We start from the raw sequence: 19,071 nt of genomic DNA, 5'->3' as shown, positions 1-19,071 counted from the left end.
ATGAAAAACACAATAATTAGGATAAAGACCGGTACCAACCTGTGTGAGGTAGCATATCAATTACTATTTCCTTTGACTGGAAGCTGAGATAAGCGAAGCGACTAACAGGAAAGGAAGGATGCAAGCCAAGATAAGCGACTGACAGGAAAGGAAGGAAGCAGTCGAGGCAATGAAGCACCCAAAGTTTCTGTGCAGTTCCACCAAAATCGAGAATCCCTGTTTGCACATATATTAAGAGAGTGAGATTACTGTAATAGTGGGACTAGTTGATGAAACATACACTAACGAATAGAAGCACCCTCATTATCTTAATGGGTAAAGTTAGCAACATAGTAGTCTTGCTTAAAGAGAGGTATTAGTTTATTTAATCAGTGCCAATTAGCTCAACACTCAAAGCATTGCCATGTATCATAGGTTGCAAAACTGTAACGTGCAAAGATAAAGGAGTTTCTCATGACAGTAACAACACAGTAGCACGATACAAATAGAGATGGCAGCAAATAATATGGATGAAGGCCTTAGGCCGGTACCAACCTGAGGAAAAAAAAATTATTCATGTATTCCCAGAAGAGATGATAAAGCACTCACTGGAATCACTCGATAGTATATATTTTTGTGCACTTCAAATGTATGGTTGAAATCACTCTTGTTTACCAGTGGTGAGATTATATCGAAAGATTATCAAGAACTTCCAGCAGAGTTAAAGCATTGGCTGCGACACAGTTCATTGTATTGTCTTGTGTAGTTCCTCTAAAATGTATGATTGGCACAACATGATCCCTGTTTGCACAAGTAGGAACAAGGTGAAACCTTCATTAGCTTAGTGAGAAAGGATAGAAAGACATTAGCATATTACTTCAACAGTAGCATCAAATTCATGATGGACAATACGCAAAGCATTACCTCATTGAACCAATGACAATAAATTGACATGCAAAACAATAGCACTATTATGTCATGACACTACCAAGATTCCCACCCTGCTCCACCACATGATTCACCTCCACAGACACACATACACACGTACATGATTCAGCATAGGGTGCTACTAAAGATTTGTTTAACTCCGGCAGGAAAATTAGGCAGCAATAAATTAGTGCTACTTAAGTACTCCTAATTAATTAAGTGACCTTGTAGGAGAGACAAGAGAAGTGGAAGGGCTCGCTGGAGGATCGTCTCACATGTAAGGTAGACGTTGCCGGAGCCCTTGAATGGTCTTCCAAGTAAATTAAGACTAGTAGCAACACAACAATACAATACCACTAGCAAGATGTCAGGATAACATAGGACGGTACTATCATGTGATCTTCTTCATTTCCTCCTCCCTATTCTTCTTCTTCCTCTTCATGCTCTATTTCTCTTTCTCCTCACTAGTTGGTGAAACCAAGTACATGATTGGCCTTCTATTTCAGAATTGGTTTTGTTAGTGAGGGAGTACAAGTGTACTAGTAAACAATAGCACTATTTTCTCATGGCAGTCGCAAAATAGATATGAACACATCCATTAAATATCATTCTTACCTAAAGGAAGGTTGCCAATATGGATGATGAAGATTGGAACACATATCTCCCTTTGTGCTGTTCCACCGAAATTTACCAACGGTTCCATTCTGACATTCCAGTTAAACATCACAAAAGTCACTTCTTTTAAGAAGTGTTTTATGCAGTGCACCAAAAGGTCGCAATAGCAACGAGGTGAAATGGATATCCCTATTTGCACAAAAAGCTACAGAGGAAACAGTCAGAGTCTCAAACAATTACTAGCAAAAACAATTGGCTAAACTTGTCGTGGCTTATAACAGTGGCATGACTTCATTTTACCAGGGACATTAGATTAAGAATAGCTAAATGTTTGGTGTAAGGGCATGGGACAGTGGGTGCACCGGCCGTCCAACACCATGTACCTAAACCGGGGCATAAAGTGGTGATTCAAAGTTTGTTGCCCCGAGAAACAAACATCCAAGAAACATATCTGGGTTGGTCCCATTTTTGTTCACTCTAGCCACCTACTCCTATGTGTGGATAGAGAATCTAGTCCTGGTCATACCACTGTGTACAACGTTTCCCCTATATTTCCCTTTTCGACCAAGAGACCGGTTGGATGACCAGTCTATACTACTTTCACCCCCTTTCCTTCCTGTTTGTACCAAGTCCGGTGTACATACTGAATTTCCCCCCTTTATTTCTTGTTTGAACCAAGTACAAGATTCGACTCCATGAAGTAGCTTTACCTCTAACAATAGAAAAAAATAGGCCACGTTGGACCATCTGATCAAGAGGGCCTGAGAGGTAGAAAATGATGCACATGCAGTGACGTAGCGAGTTAGGGAAGTAGATCTAGGCCGGTTTCGAAGGAAGATATACCTGAAGGTCATCGGGATGTGGATAGGTGGGCGGTGCTACCTCTTGAGCATGCATTGGTTTTCCCTTGAAGAGGAAAGGGTGATGCAGCAAATTAGCGTAAGTATTTCCCTCAGTTTTTGAGAACCAAGGTATCAATCCAGTAGGAGATTACACGCAAGTCCCTCGTACCTGCACAAACAAACAAGAACCTCGCAACCAACGCGATAAAGGGGTTGTCAATCCCTTCACGGTCACTTACGAAAGTGAGATCTGATAAAGATAATAAGATAAATATTTTTGGTATTTTTCTTGTATAGATTGTAAAAAAAAGATCGCAAAATAAACAACGATAGAAATAGCAAGTAGATAGGAAAATAATATGATGGAAGATAGACCTAGGGGGCATAGGTTTCACTAGTGGCTTCTCTCAAGATAGCAAATCATACGGTGGGTGAACAAATTACTTTCCAACAATTGATAGAAAAGCGCATAGTTATGAGAATATCTAGGCATGATCATGTATATAGGCATCACGTTCGCGACAAGTAGACCGAAACGGTTCTGCATCTACTACTATTACTCCACACATCGACCGCTATCCAGCATGCATCTAGAGTATTAAGTTCATAAGAACAGAGTAACGCATTAGGCAGGATGACATGATGTAGAGGGATAAACTCAAGCAATATGATATAAACCCCATCTTTTTATCCTCGATGGCAACAATACAATACGTGCCTTGCTGTCCCTGCTGTCACTAGGAAAGGACACCACAAGATTGAACCCAAAGCTAAGAACTTCTCCCATTGCAAGAAATATCAATCTAGTAGAGCAAACCAAACTGATAATTCGAAGAGACTTGCAAAGATATTAAATCATACATACAAGAATTCAGAGAAGAATCAAATATTGTTCATAGATAATCTTGATCATAAACCCACAATTCATCGGATCTCGACAAACACACCGCAAAAAGAATTACATCAAATATATCTCCAAGAGAATCGAGGAGAACTTTCTATTGAGATCCAAAGAAAGAGAAGAAGCCATCTAGCTAATAACTATGGACCCAAAGGTCTGTGGTAAACTACTCACACATCATCGGAGAGGCTATGGTGTTGATGTACAAGCCCTCCGTTATCGATTCCCCCTCCGGCGGAGTACCGGAAAAGGCCCCAAGATGGGATCTCACGGGTACAGAAGGTTGCGGCAATGGAAATAGGGTTTCGTGGTGCTCCTAGATGTTTCCAGGGTATATGTGTATATATAGGAGGAAGAAGTACGTCGGTGGAGCTACGAGGGGCCCACAAGGGTGGGGGGCGCTCCCTCCTGCCTCGTGGCCTCCTCGCTTCTTTCTTGACGTGCACTCCAAGTCTCCTGGATCACATTTGTTCCAAAAATAACTCCCCCGAAAGTTTCATTCCCTTTGGATTCCGTTTGATATTCCCTTTCCGCGAAACACTGAAATAGGCAAAAAACAGCAATTTGCACTGGGCCTTTGGTTAGTAGGTTAGTCCCAAAAATAATATAAAAAGGTATATTAAAGCCCATTAAACATCCAAAACAGATAATATAATAGCATGTAACAACCAAAAACTACGTTGGAGATGTATCAAGCATCCCCAGGGTTAATTCCTGCTCGTCCTCGAGTAGGTAAATGATAAAACAGAATTTTTGATGTGGAATGCTACCTAGCATAATTCTCAATGTAATTTTATTTATTGTGGCATGAATGTTCAGATCCGAAAGATTCAAGACAAAAGTTTAATATTGACATAAAAATAATAATACTTCAAGCATACTAACAAAGCAATCATGTCTTCTCAAAATAACATGGCCAAAGAAAGTCATCCCTACAAAATCATATAGTCTGGTTATGCTCTATCTTCATCACACAAAGTATTTAATCATGCACAACCCCAATGACAAGCCAGGCAATTGTTTCATACTTTTGATGTTCTCAAACTTTTTCAATATTCACGCAATATATGAGCGTGAGCCATGGATATAGCACTATAGGTGGAATAGAATAGTGGTTGTGGAGAAGACAAAAAGGAGAAGATAGTCTCACATCAACTAGGCGTATCAACGGGCTACAGAGATGCCCATCAATAGATATCAATGTGAGTGAGTAGGGATTGCCATGCAACGGATGCACTAGAGCTATAAGTGTATGAAAGCTCAACTAAAGAAACTAAGTGGGTGTGCAACCAACTCGCTTGCTCACGAAGACCTAGGGCATTTTGAGGAATCCCATCATTGGAATATACAAGCCAAGTTCTATAATGTAAAATTCCCACTAGTATATGAAAGTGACAACATAGGAGACTCTCTATCATGAAAATCATGGTGCTACTTTGAAGCACAAGTGTGGTAAAAGGATAGTAACATTGTCCCTTCTCTCTTTTTCTCTCATTTTTTATTTGGGCCTTTTTCTCTTTTTTTATGGCCTCTTTTTTTTTCTTTTTTTTTCGTCCGGAGTCTCATCCCGACTTGTGGGGGAATCATAGTCTCCATCATCCTTTCCTCACTTGGGACAATGCTCTAATAATGATGATCATCACACTTTTATTTACTTACAACTCAAAAATTACAACTCGGTACTAGAACAAAATATGACTCTATGTGAATGCCTCGGGCGGTGTACATATGCAATGAATCAAGAGTGACATGTATGAAAGAATTATAAAGGCGGCTTTGCCACAAATACAATCTCAACTACATGATCATGCAAAGCAATATGACAATGATGTAACGTGTCATAACAAACGGAACGGTGGTAAGTTGCATGGCAATATATCTCGGAATGGCTATGGAAATGCCATAATAGGTAGGTATGGTGGCTATTTTAAGGAAGGTATATGGTGGGTTTATGGTACCGGCGAAAGTTGCGTGGTACTAGAGAGGCTAGCAATGGTGTAAGGGTGAGAGTGCGTATAATCCATGGACTCAACATTAGTCATAAAGAACTCACATACTTATTGCAAAAATCTATTAGCTATCGAAACAAAGTACTACGTGCATGCTCCTAGGGGGATAGATTGGTAGGAAAATACCATCGCTCGTCCCCGACCACCACTCATAAGGAAGACAATCAATAAATAAATCATGCTCCGACTTCATCACATAACGGTTCACCATACGTGCATGCTACGGGAATCACAAACTTTAGAACAAGTATTTCTAAAATTCACAACTACTCAACTAGCATGACTCTAATGTCACCATCTTCATATCTCAAAACATTCATCAAGTATCAAACTTCTCATAGTATTCAATGCAATTTTTTTGAAAGTTTTTATTATACCCATATTGGATGCCTATCATATTAGGACTAGTTTTATAGCCAAAGCAAATTACCATGCTGTTCTAAAAGACTCTCAAAATAATACAAGTGAAGCATGAGAGATCAATAATTTCTATAAAATAAAACCACCACCGTGCTCTTAAAGATATAAGTGAAGCACTAGAGCAAAATTATCTAGCTCAAAAGATATAAGTGAAGCACATAGAGTATTCTAATAAATTTCGATTCATGTTTGTCTCTCCAAAAGGTGTGTACAGCAAGGATGATTGTGGTAAACTAAAAATCAAAGACTCAAATCAAACAAGACGCTCAAAGCAAAACACATATCATGTGGTGAATAAAAATATAGCATCAAGTAAAGTTACCGATGGACGAAGACGAAAGAGGGGATGCCTTCCGGGGCATCCCCAAGCTTAGGCATTTGGTTGTCCTTGAATTTTACCTTGGGGTGATTTTGGCATCCCCAAGCATAGTCTCTTGCCACTCATTATTCCAAAATCCATCAAATCTTTACCCAAAACTTGAAAACTTCACAACACAAAACTCAACAGAAAATCTCATGAGATCCGTTAGTATAAGAAAACAAACCACCACTTCAAGGAATTGTAATGAACTCATTCTTTATTTATATTGGTGTTAAACCTACTGTATTACAACTTCTGTATGGTTCATACCCCCCCCCCCCGATACTAGCCATAGATGCATCAAAATAAGCAAACAACACACGAAAAACAGAATCTGTCAAAAACAGAACAGCCTGTAGTAATCTGTAGGTTTCGAATACTTCTGTAACCACAAAAATTCTGAAATAAATTGCTGGACTTGAGGAACTTGCCTATTAATCATCTGCAAAAAGAATCAACCTAATCATACTCTCCAGTAAAAAAATGGCAGCAAATCTCGTGAGCGTTAAAGTTTTCGTTTTTTACAGCAAGATCGCAAAGACTTTCCCCAAGTCTTCCCAAAGGTTCTACTTGGCACAAACACTAATTAAAAACATAAAACCACATTTATACAGAAGCTAAATGAATTATTTATTACTAAACAGGAACAAAAAATAAGAAACAAAAATAAAATTGGGTTGCCTCCCAACAAGCGCTATCGTTTAACGCCCCTAGCTAGGCATAAAAACAAGAATAGATCTAGGTATTGTCATCTTTGGTAGGCAATTCTTCAATAGAACACTTATAACCCTTAGGAGTTTCCTTCTTTTTATTAATGATCAAACTCCTAGGCAAGAAATCAAGAAATTCATTTGTAGCAAAAGGTTCCGTAATGATGGCGAAAAAGTTGGGGTGAACACTTATTGATTTGAGATCCGCATTTTCCTTATTAGAAGATTCACCCTTTTCATTTTTAGGCACATACATAAACTTGGCAACTCTAGTAGTAGGAGGATTTGGAGTATTTTTCACGGAAGAAAAGTCAGACCCTAAGTTGGTAATAATATCCTCAAGTTTATCAATTCTTGTGGAATCTTGATCTATCTTTTCGTTAACTATGGGTTCTTTTTCTTTAAAAAAATCAGAGTAACTCCTACCTTAGATCAATATTGGGTAATCTGGTCGTGGATCTTTTTATCCAAATTCTCACTCAACTCTACAGTTGCAACTTTATTTTCAATAATTTCAAGCCTTTGCATCACATGTTTCAAAGTTAAAATGATGCGGAGCATCCCACGTTCATCCCCATGTACACTCCGACTACTCTCCAAGCCCCAAGGATACATAAGATGAGACCTCGACTATACACTATTGGACACAAGGTGAACTCGCTCCTCTTCGAACCACCACTTTCCACATATGAGACATGGCTACTACCTCAAATATATGTGCTATGCATGACCAGGAACAAAGAGGAAGACCATGGACAAGACGGTGAGGACACCAAGCACACGAAACAAGAGGAAGAGCTTCCAGGAAGCATCAGCTCCCGGACGTCCGACAGTCACCGGACGTCCGACGCATGGAGTCTCCACCAGCCAGATGGACCAGCCGACGAAAGCTATAGCGGCCGGATGACCGACCAAGGCCGGACGTCCGACGATCATCAGCCACCGGACGACCGACAATGTCCGAAAATCCGACGATGGCTTTCCCGAGACAAAACGCCAGACGTCCGACAAGTACCGGACGACCGGACCCTCGCGAGCCACCGGACATCCGGTACCCGTCGGATGTCCGACGCCTGTCTGTGCACAGTGTATCGGGCCGAGCCCATGTGTCCCTTCACCCTCACTTACCCCTTCGTGGCCCTAGACTATATATACCCCTCCACCTCCACCATTTGAGGGTTAGCGTTGTGTTAGCTCATTTGTGAGATAGAGCTTCGCTCATCCATATCGGATCTACTCCTTGAGAGAGACCATGACCCCTCTTTGGAGAAGATCCACCTTGGATCCAAGACCCCTTTACGAGAAGATCCCCTCGTGGATTCAAGACCTCCTCACGGAGAAGACCTATTACCATTTGTATCGTCCCTTGTTGACTTTGGATCTTGTATCTCCTCTCGTGTTTCGAGGATCTAGCACATGTGTGATCATTCTAGTTGGTTTTAGTGTTTCTCTCGTATTTCCCCCCGTGATTCCCCTCGTTTCCCCCTCGTGTTCATCGCGGGATCCGCTCCTTTCGTGAAAGATCGGCCACATAGGGTTCCACCCTACATCATCTTGGTATCAAGAGCCACGTTGATCACAATTTCGGAGCCTCGCCTCTTGTTTTCTAGCCTAATTTTGTTGTGTTCTTCCCCAATTTCGAAAATCCTACTAAAAATAGCCCCAATTGGTTTTTGTGATTTGTTGGTTTGACGAAGTTTTGTTGGATTTGATCCATGGATTTGCTTGGTTTCAAGTGGATCTAGCATATCCCCAAGTTTCCCCAATTTCCATACACGAAATCTCATCAATTTTGACACCAAAATCCCCAAATTCCGCCCAAAATCGCGTCCCAAAACTCGCATCTCGCGTTGACCCTGACCCCCGAACGACCGATACTTTACGGACGTCAGGAGCCCCTGGAACGACCGGACGTCTGACCTTTTCCGGATGACCGGAACCCCTAAACCGAGCCGAATTTATGGATTTCTGAGCCTGCCTGGACGTCCGGCCCCCGGACATCCGACCTTGTCCGGACGTCCGTAACCTATAAAAACTGATTTCACTCAAATTTTGTTTCGGCCATAACTAATTCATCTGAACTCCGATTTTGACGTTCTTTAGCTTGTTTTGAAGCTCTTGAAATTCCCTTCCCACAAAAATACCACCAACATCATTTGACTCCATCAAATCTATGAAACTTTGGCATCTTTTCCTAGGGCTTCCACCACATCATCCGCTACACCTCCACCGACTTCCGCAACCTAATCAATTTTGTTCCCCGTAGCATTAGTGGTTGCTTGAGGAGTGATTCGAGTCTCCTATGGTGTCTAGGCTACTTAGGGATGGTTGCTTCTTCATCAACCACCACCACCATAACTTCTGCATAGTTTTGCCCACCTTACACTCCCACCACACCGATTTAACCCAATTTTGTTTGTGTTGTGAGTTGTGTCTCCTAAGGTGTTTTGGCTACTTAGGGACCGTGATTCCAACTCCGACACCGTGTATAGTCCACCATCTTACCCTCCACTTCCACATTGCATACTCGCATAACCCATCATTGCATTTACGCAATCCCATTGAGCTTCCACAAAACCACCACCACATCCCGCTACCACCATTTGACATTTGACATTTGAGATTTTGAGTTTGCGGTTTTTACCGTTTCCTAAGGTGTTTCGGCTACTTAGGGATGAGTCTCCATCATCTTGGTATCTCCATCAAGATCACCGCCACTCATCATCGCCAAGGACGTTAACCTCCATATCATCTTGGTATCGTGGTATCCCTCCATTGTGTATTCCCTTGCCATTGCATTGATAACCCCTAGCCCATTTTGCGTTACTTGCCTATTGAGACTAGCCATTTTAGTATTGCCGACAACGTTACTTGTGCACATTAGTGATCTACACCATACATTGCATACATACCATATCATATTGGTATCATCATATCATCTCTTGTGCCTCAAGTTTGTTCCCGCATATACACAATTACTATCTTGGGTTGTGCATTTCGCAAAGTGGACATACAAAAAAAATAATAAGCTTTTAGGCAAAGAAAAAGAGCTAACACAGAGATTGTAAGCAAGTGCCATAGCATCATACCACATTGCATATGATTGTCATATCCGATCATCTTGGATCATACCACCGGAACATCATATACATAGCATACTTGGGATAGAAGTCATTGCATTTTTGTCTCCTATAGGTTGTGCACAAGTGTCGTATCCACCTATTGAGCAATCGTGCTAGCGTCTCTCTTGAGTTGTGCAACACGAGCGTTTTCTGTGGATTCCACATTTTGTGCTCATTCCTTGGTTGCATGACCCCATTTATCTATCCATGTGTGTGTTTCCATGTGCCACATATTGCTATTGGTCTACTTGTTTCACTTGCAAATTTGTGAATCTCTTTCAACATTATTGACTCTTGCTAACATTTTGCATCAATTTTTTTGTGCCACTATCCTCACCGAGCTCCACCATAAGCCTTATTTGTGTAGGTGTGAGAAAACGACAAGAATTGGTACCTATTGTGCTATCTCCTTGTCCACATTGGAGTGATCATTGATCCACTTTCAACTTCGGTCAAGGTACATTTGGTATTTGTTCTTCTCTTTCTACCACTCACATTTTTCTCTTGGAGTGATGGATAGGCAAGGCATTTCATCTCCAGTCTTCCACAACAACGACGGCGTGAACAACTACATCACCAAAGCGTCAATCTTCGATCTACAACGACAAATGCAAGGCGCACAATCAAGATTGCGAGAGCGCATCGAGAACCTCTCCATCGACATTCGTCACTCCGAAGCAAGGAAAAGGGACTACATCGACAACAAGCTTTCTGCACAAAAGGAGGAGCAAGATGCAAGGATGGAGGAGATTCAGAACTTGTTGATCAACTGTTCTTCCCCTTCATCATCCTCAAGGCGGCGATGTTCAAGTCACAAGTCTTTAGAGCGCAAAAATGATGCAAGCGCAAGTCGTCCATGTCCACATCTCCATGGCGACCACCATCATGTTCGTGATCCACCTCATCATGAAGGGCAAGTCACCTCCAAGCAACATGTGCATGACGACGACAAATGACATCTACTACGAGCTCAAGTGTGACAACGACACCATCATCATGAAGATGCTCGCCAAGCGCAAATGTACAAGTCCCAACAAGCTCTACTTCACGCCAAGGCCAAGCCTCAAGAGCACAAGAGAAGACCGCGAGACGAGCACCACCAAGACGGAGCTACAACTACCACCACCACTTTGGCATCTTCGCCAAGTTCTATCAAGGCATCTTCGCCTTTGGACGTACGGCATCTTTGCCTACTTCCCGTGAGTTCGCCTACATCGACATCATCAATAACATGGCGACCACCTACAAGCGAGGGCGACACTTCCATCTTTGGAAGCCCCTCAAGGAAGATGGCCGAGCATGGGAAATTCCCTTCGGTCATGGAGACGAGCTACGAGGTGCCACATCATATGGGCCTCCTACAAAACGACGACGACAAGAAGGTCGAGCAAGGGCCATCCCTGTCGGGGGTTGGGTGCGACATATGCCAAAGGATGGCTTATCATGGTGGGGGCGAGTAGAACGTCGCCGGTGGCTGGAAACGGGATAAGGCAAAGACATGCACGCCGACGAATCTTACCCCGCTTCAGGGCTCTCCGGGGAGATAATACCCCTACTGCTACTCTACGGGGTCTCCACGTGATCACTATGGAAAAGTGTTTACACGGTTGCTCCTTGAGCTGTTTCCTGGAGGTAGGAGAAGGCAAGGCTGGCTCTCTCCTTCCTATATGATCTGGTCTAGTGCTAATGGATTCCAACCCTTTGCATGGATGCCCTGGGGGTTTATATAGGCCTACCCCCAGGGGTACAATGGTAATCCGGCTGGGCGCAGGCCCAGCCGTCAGTCTCTCTGGCCGCCGTCTTATCCGCCGACTCCTGGGGCCCGCCGACTGGCTTGGTGTCGAGCCGACAGGCCGCGTCCGCCGCGGGCGGGTCTTGCCGGCTGCAGATTACTGTAGCCGTGCCTCTAATGACGCAGGCTCGGTCATGAGGTCGTGGCGACAGCCCCGCTGTCTGGCGGGCGATCACTGTGGCCACTACTTGTCGTGTCTGCTTAATGGCGCGTGGGGCCCGTGGGAGGGGCCGGCTGACTTCTGGTGGCCGACTCCCATCTGGGCCGACTGGTGGTGCTTTCGCCGTCTTTCATATGCCCGCCGACTGGTGGGACCCATCATCCCTGGGTCGTACCAGCAGGCCGTCATGGGCAAAGGGCTCCGCCCCCTGGGGCTGATGTCAGGGCCGACATGGCAACAGTGTCGTGCCGCGCGGAGATCTCCGCGGGTACGGCGTAGCCACGCGTGCCCTTGGAAAAAGGGTGGGAGTGGACCTTACTGTGGCCACTCCCCGTCCCGTCCCTCTTTATGGGGGCATGGGGGTTGTTGGCGTCACGGGCCGGCTTCTCTGGAAGTCGCCAGTCAGGAGTCGGCTCATCCTGAAGTCGTTCCTAGGACTCGGCCGCGAGTGGGCAGCCGGCCGCCTCGTCGCCGACTCTCAGAAGGCGGCTCTTCCTCCTGGGGTCTCGAGGGGCGCAGTCTGCCTCCATGTCTTGAAAGGTTCTGGGCCTGGGTTAGCCTACCCGTGGCCCATTACTCCGAGAGTAGTCCCCGAAGCTGGTGAGGCTCCGAGGGCGACATGTCGTGGAGCCTCAACAGTTTCTTCTCTCCGGCGGTTGGATATGGGCTTCGCTAGCCGTCTTCTGTCGAGCCGACTAGTTGGAGTCGGACTTGCTCAAGGCCGACTTGCCCCTAAAAAGGTTTGAATGTTGCAGCGGAGTTCAGGCGGCGTGCCTGATAAGCTTCCGGGTCTCCGCCCGTGGTTGACCCATCGCGAGGCGCCACGTGGCGGAGCTAGTCTGATCGCCCACGCACGTGACAGGACAGGCCTACAGGCGGGGCCCGCCACTACCGCGCCTCGGCATGCGAATGGATCCGTTGCGGCCGCACAGACGGTTGGGGTTCCCGCGCGGTTATTGCGCGTGGTAACTTCGTGTGGTAAATCGTGGGGGTCGTGGGGTCTCGGGCACAGTTAATCCCACGTCCGCCCCTTGACTTCTCAGCCCACGAGCCTACAAGTAGGCGGGGAGGGGCCGGCGAAGCACGCGCGCCCATTCTCCCCACTTCCTTTCGCTCCTTCTTGCTTCTTCTTCTTCTTGCCGCTGCTGCTCCGAACCACGCCGTGCCCGCAGCGATGAGCTCCTCCTCCGCCGCCGCGCCTCCTGTTGTTCTCTCCGGAGTGTGGGATGGCTCCAAGGTTGATGACGACGACATCGAGATCCTCCGCCAGACACGGCGGCTGCTTGGCAGGGACTTAGTGCGGGTCTGCCTCACGCCGGAGGGAGAGATATCGCCGACGCTGGAGGAGGGCGAGCGGGTCATATTCTGCTCACACCTCATGCGCGGCCTGGGACTGCCTGCGAGCGGCTTCTTCCGCTCCTTCTTGGAGTTCCACGGGCTCCAGCCGCACCACCTTACTCCGAACACGGTGGTGCTGCTGGCTGCCTTCGCCACCCTGTGCGAAGGCTTCCCTGGCGTTCTCCCCACCATCGAGCTCTGGGGTGAGTTCTTCCAATCCAAGCTCGGCACACACGTCGCCGGCGTGCCGGCCCAGTGCGGTGCATTCATCGCGATGCGGAGATCAGTGGCCGACAATCCGTTTCCCACCATCGCACTAATTAAGTTGGTGAAGATGTGGCAGCGGTCATATTTTTATGTGAAGAACGTCGCCCCAGAAGGCGACTGGGTCAACCTGCCGGCTTACGAAGCCGGCGCGCCGGCTGGAAGGCTCCCCAGCTAGTCATATCAAGCCAGGACGCTGTCTCCCGCTGGTGCCGCCGCCGTCGCGCGACTCCGAGTGCTGACGCAGTCGGAGGGCCTGACCGGGGCCGACTTGCTGGCCGCCTTCGTGGCGCGCCGAGTCCTCCCACTCCAAGGCCGACCTCACCTGATCTGCCAGATGAGCGGTCATCGGGACCCGAGTCGGATGTGCTCCAAGGACATGCCTCACGCGGAGGTGGCGAACACGGTGAACTACATCGCGAACTGCGGTCTCTCGGTGGACTGGCGGTTCGGCAAGGAGCCGTATTCGCGTGCCAACCCCCTGCCTATTGTAAGTCGTCTTCCTTCTTCTTCTGTTTCTTTTACTGCCGAGTCCGACTTGTCAAGTCTGGCCGTTTTTGTTTTGAATCAGAATCCTCTCGTCCCTCCTTCGGCCGGCACCACGGGGCCGGCTCGTCAGTTTGTCCCCGATCGGGCGGAGAGCGACGTCGACGATCCCGACTTGGGGGCGGCAGCCATGGAAGCCGACGACAAGGGAGGAGGAGGAGAAGCAGGCGGCTCCAGGCCTTCAGCTACTTTCGCCGACTGGCCTGACAACGAGGCCGAGGGAGAAGTCGCCCCGCGTCGCCAGCCAAAAGCCGGACAGCCAAGCGCGAGTTCCTCCGCCGGCTTGGATGCTCAAGGCGGTGCGAAGAAGCGCCGGGCTAGGCCGAGTACGCTTGGTGGCCGGTTGAAGAAGTTCAAGGGAGCGGTCGCCGCGACCAAGCGGGAAGAGGCGGCCGCGAAAGCCAACCGCTTCCGCAAGGAAGTGAAGAAGCCGCCGCTGGTCTCTGCGTAAGCGCCTCCATCCCATATCTTTATTTTCTCTTTGTTGATCTAGTCTGAGTTTTTCATATGCTTTTCTCGCCTCAGGGATCCCCTCACTCTTGAGAGGGTTGCCGCCGCCTCCGTTATGGGGTCGGTGGAGACGTCTGCCACCACTCGGCGGATTGACCCCGCCGCCGACCTTCGGGAGACGACGGAGCGGAACGCGCGGGAGAAGCGTGAGGAGGACGAGGCCGCCTGCCGGGAGAAAGCGGAGGCCGAGAAGGCGGAGGCCTCCGCCCTGAAGAAGCTGGAGGCGGCCGAGGCCGCCGCTGCGGCAAAGCAGCCGGCTAAGGAAGTCGCGCCCCGGCGGTCGGCGGTGTTCGTCACCCCTTTGAACTCCGCGCCGCCGCCCCCGGAGTTCATGGGGCAGTTAGGGGAAGCCGGCGGCGAGTTCCCGATCGTGGAGAGAGGCGGCGGCGACGCCCTCATGTCGGACGTGGTCGCGCCGCCACAGCCGCCCCCGCCGCCATCTAGAAGCGCGCAGGGCAAACAGCCGGCGGATCTGCCCTTGCCGCCGACTGAAGACGAGGCCATGGCAAGGCTACTCCTTCAAGTCGGCTCGCCAACGCGCCGCCGTCTTGAGAAGGCGACTTCGGTGCCACGCCCCTTGGAGACCGGCACCGCCAGCTCGACGATTCCAGACGCCGAAGCGACGAGCGTCGCGCCCATTGGGTGTGTACGAGGAGGCGGCACGGGCCCGCTGAACCAGGCGCTTCTGGATGTCCAGACGAAGCTGCGAGCTGAGAGCGACGCTAACTAGAACTGCACCAAGGCACACCTGGCGTCGCGGGCAGCCATCCGGGTATGCTTTCTCCTTTGTCCCTTTTTCTTGTTTCTCTCTGTGGGGGCACGCCAGCGCACCCACTGGGTGTAGTCCCCGAGTTCTGGGCCGGCTGCTGAGCAGGCGGCCCGGAACTCCAATTGGTAAGTTCCGGGTACTAACCTTTGTTCTGAAATACTTCTTGCAGAACTATCACAACCTCTGTGTCACCGCCTTCAACCGTAACATTGAAGAGCTGGGCAAGCAGACTGCTGACTTGTCGGAGAGCCGGAGTGAGTCCTTTTTCTTCTTTGCGGGGGCGCGCTAGCGCACCCGCGGGCTGTAGTCCCTGAGATTCGGGCCGACTGCGGAGCAGTCGGGCCGGATCTCCCCGGCGACCTTCTTCGTTGATGACTTAACGCCTTCTTTCTTCTTTCTCTTCAGAGGCCAGTGCCGCTCTTCAACAGCAGCTAAGCGAAGCCAACTCCGCGTTGCGCGCCAAGGGGGAGGAGTGCAGCAAGCTCGCCGCAGAGCGCGATCTGCTGGCCGCACAATTGGCAGAGCAGAGGGAGCTGCTTACGAAGACGCGGAAGGAGGCGGAAGAGGCGGAAGCCGCCCTCCTGGCCGAGTTCGCGAGTGAGCGCTCCTCCTGGACCGACAAGGAGGCAATGCTGGTCTCCAGCTTCCACGAGATCGAGGACCTCGTCGACGGTGAGCTTCTTTGCTTTCCTTCTTCGAGCCGCCGACTATATGTCAAGCCGACTCCTGGTTTTTTTGACTTGTTCTTCATTTTTTCCGTCTTGGCAGACTTCTTCCCCGGCCACTCGCAGGCCGCCATTCAAGCTATCGAGGCCGACCGCGAGGAGCGGAGGGCGGGTGGCGCGGAGATCGCTGCTGATGCCCCTCGGACTCTTGACAAGCACATTCTGAGCATTGGGGCTCGCCTGCGGCCGGCCCACCAGATGTTGCGTCGGCTTCAACGTGTCGGCACCCAAGCGATCGCCGCCCTGTGGCCAGACGTGCAGGCTCCGCGCACCCCCAGTCGGACTGCCGACTAGCTGGAGGTCGCGGCTGGCCGTCTTAAGGCCTGAAAGGGTTCCTCGGCCCGGGCCGGGGCGCGCCGAGCCTTGGAATTTGTCAAGGTGTGGTATCCGGGGCTGGACCTAGACCGGCTGGCCACGCTCCGGTCAGAGGCCCAGCCGGAGCTGGCAGCCGCAGAAGATGCCCTTGTCAAGCATGCGGCGGCGATCGCCGAGTACACCGACACCAGCATCTTTGTCCCCGAGCGGTCTGAAGACGGCGAGGAGGTGCCGCCGGAGTGGTTTGGGCTGAACCCTGACTACGGCGAGGACTCGGCAGAGGTGATCGGCTCCAGCGTCGAGGAGGAAGATGAGGCGGAGGACGGAAGCGAGACGGAGGCACCGGAAGACGGAGCGGACGGCCAGCCTCAGCTCGACCGTGCCTCCAGCAACGAGCCGTGCCCGCCCGAGCCGACTGCTGCCGGAGGTGATCAAGCCGAGACCGCCCAGCCGGCCGCCCCAACATCCAACACCGCCGTCTCCTCTAATCCTCCAAACCCGTCTGCCGCCCCTTAGGCTGCCCCCTTGTCTTTGTTTTATTTGTTATAATAGTTTTTGAAGAACTCGTTAATCTGCACAATTCCACCCACGGGGTGTATTTTGAAATTCTGCTCGAAGATTCGGCCAAGGGCCTTTGTTATGTAAATATTCATCCGACTTCTATCTTTCTTGCTCATTGTTCTTTTGAATTTTTCCTTTGCCGTCTTCCCTTAGTTGCCGTCTTTGTCAGTCAGATAGCCGCTCCGCGGACTGCTGCTGGATCAAATTCTTGGTCACTTTGGGAAGGCAAGTACTTAGCCGTTTTTAGGGTTGTTTAACAAATCGGATAGAAGGCGGAAAGCCGACTATTCAAGAGTCGGTTTGCGAAAAAAGGCTGGAAGCCGGCCTTAAGCTATGTTTGTGCTTTGAGTCCTTAGCCATTTTTCACGTGGACGCCAATTCTTCCTTACTCCTGCCCACCAGACAGTCGCTCTGCGAGCTGCGGCTTCTAGCAGGAGACGGTTTAGACGCCACACACTACTTGTCCGGCTGCAGGAAGCATTTCATAGCACATGTCGGCAAGTCCCCGGGCTGACTAGTCGAACCCGGTGCCAAACGGCATAACAAAGAGTAATATACTCGAAGGCATATTTCTTATCGTATAGATAAAAGAGGGTAGTCCCCGAGCTCTTCTCGGGGGGCCCGAAGTCTTGGTACTTTTAATACAAAAGGTAGCATGATACATACTGCGTTTAACTGTAAAATTTTCGGAGGAGATTTGCATTCCATGGCCGCTCTGTCTCTTTGCCGGAGTCGTCCCTCTTGCGTGCTCGGGGCTTCTGAGCGTCGATCAGGTAGTAGGAGTCGTTGCCCAGCACTTTGCTGCTGATGAAGGGGCCTTCCCAAGGTGCCGACAGCTTGTGCTGGCCGGCTGTTCACTGGATTAATCGGAGCACGAGGTCGCCCTCCTGGAAAGATCTCGGCCTGACCTTCCCGTTGTCGTATCTACGCAGGCTCTGCTGGTAGATGCTGGACCGGCTGAGTGCCAACAGCCGGCCCTCTTCCAGCAGGTCAACGCCGTCTTGTCGTGCTTCTTCTGCTTCTTCCTCGGTGTACATGGTAACTCGCGGGGAATCGAGTTCTATGTCCATTGGGATGACGACTTCAGCACCGTAGACAAGGAAGAAAGGCGTGAAGCCGGTTGACTTGTTTGGAGTCGTGCGCAGACTCTAGAGGACGGCTGGCAACTCGTCGAGCCAGCAGCCAGCCGAGCGCTCCAGAGGCTCGATCAGTCGGGGCTTGATGCCGGACAGGATGGGGCCGTTTGCTCGCTCCACCTGGCTGCTTGACTGTGGATGGGCGACGGATGCTAGGTCCATTCGGATGCCCTGTGTCGCACAGAAACGGGCCAAGGCGCCTTTGGCAAAATTCGTGCCGTTGTCGGTGATGATACTGTGTTGTATGCCGTACCGAATTGTGATGTCAGAGATGAAAGTCACGGCAGTCTGACCGTTCAGTTTCTTGATTGGCTTTGCTTCTATCCACTTGGTGAACTTGTCCACCGCGACAAGTGAGTTAAGCCACCTCGTGCCGTCTTGAATGGTCCCACCATGTCTAGACCCCAAACTGCGAAAGGCCAGGCAATGGGGATGGTCTTGAGTGCAGAAGCCGACTGATGCGGCTTGGAGCGGAACTTCTGGCACCCTTTGCATTTTTGGACCAATTCCTTGGCCTCTTCTAAGGCCGTTGGCCAAAAGAAACCGTGTTGGAAAGCTTTGGCGACGAGTGCTCTTGAAGCCGCATGGTGGCCGCACTCGCCTTGATGGATGTCTTTGAGAATTGCTTGGCCTTGCTCTAGCTCTACGCAGCAGTGGTAGACACCAGTGACGTTGCGCCTGACCAGCTCTCTGTTGACTATGGTGTAGACTGCCGCTCGGCGTTGTACTTGCCGAGCTAAGGTCTCATTAGTCGGCAGCTCTTTGCTCACCAGAAATTTGAGGATGGGCTGGGCCCATGAGGGTGCTGCTATTTCTTCGACTGCCAGAACTGCGACTTGGACGAGGACGGCTGGGCTGGGAGGCGGCGGGCTGGAGTCAACAACCGCTTGCTGGATTAATGAAGTCCCCGGGCCGACTGGCGCAGCTCTTGGGCCGAGTCCTGGAGTCTTCGGGCCGGCCGCTGCAGTCCCCGGGCCGGGTTCTGCAGTCCCTAGGCCGGCCTCGACTGTGGCGGTTTTGGAGCCATCTGCCAAAATCTCCGTACCGTCCGCCGGGGCTCTGGAGTCGG

General features: G+C 49.6%; 1 pseudogene; it reads right to left on the bottom strand.

Annotated features, from left to right (window-relative positions):
• LOC147985625 (uncharacterized) overlaps positions 1-15,000 on the bottom strand; it is a 30,987-nt pseudogene extending 15,987 nt beyond the window's left edge.
• Between the last annotated feature and the right edge of the window lie 4,071 nt (positions 15,001-19,071).

Source organism: Triticum urartu, chromosome 2A, assembly GCF_056163025.1.
Source record: "Triticum urartu cultivar PI428250 chromosome 2A, HENAU_Tu73, whole genome shotgun sequence".
Lineage (NCBI taxonomy): Eukaryota > Viridiplantae > Streptophyta > Magnoliopsida > Poales > Poaceae > Triticum > Triticum urartu.
Note: the sequence above shows the minus strand (reverse complement) of the source record. Positions and strands in the feature narration are given on the sequence as shown.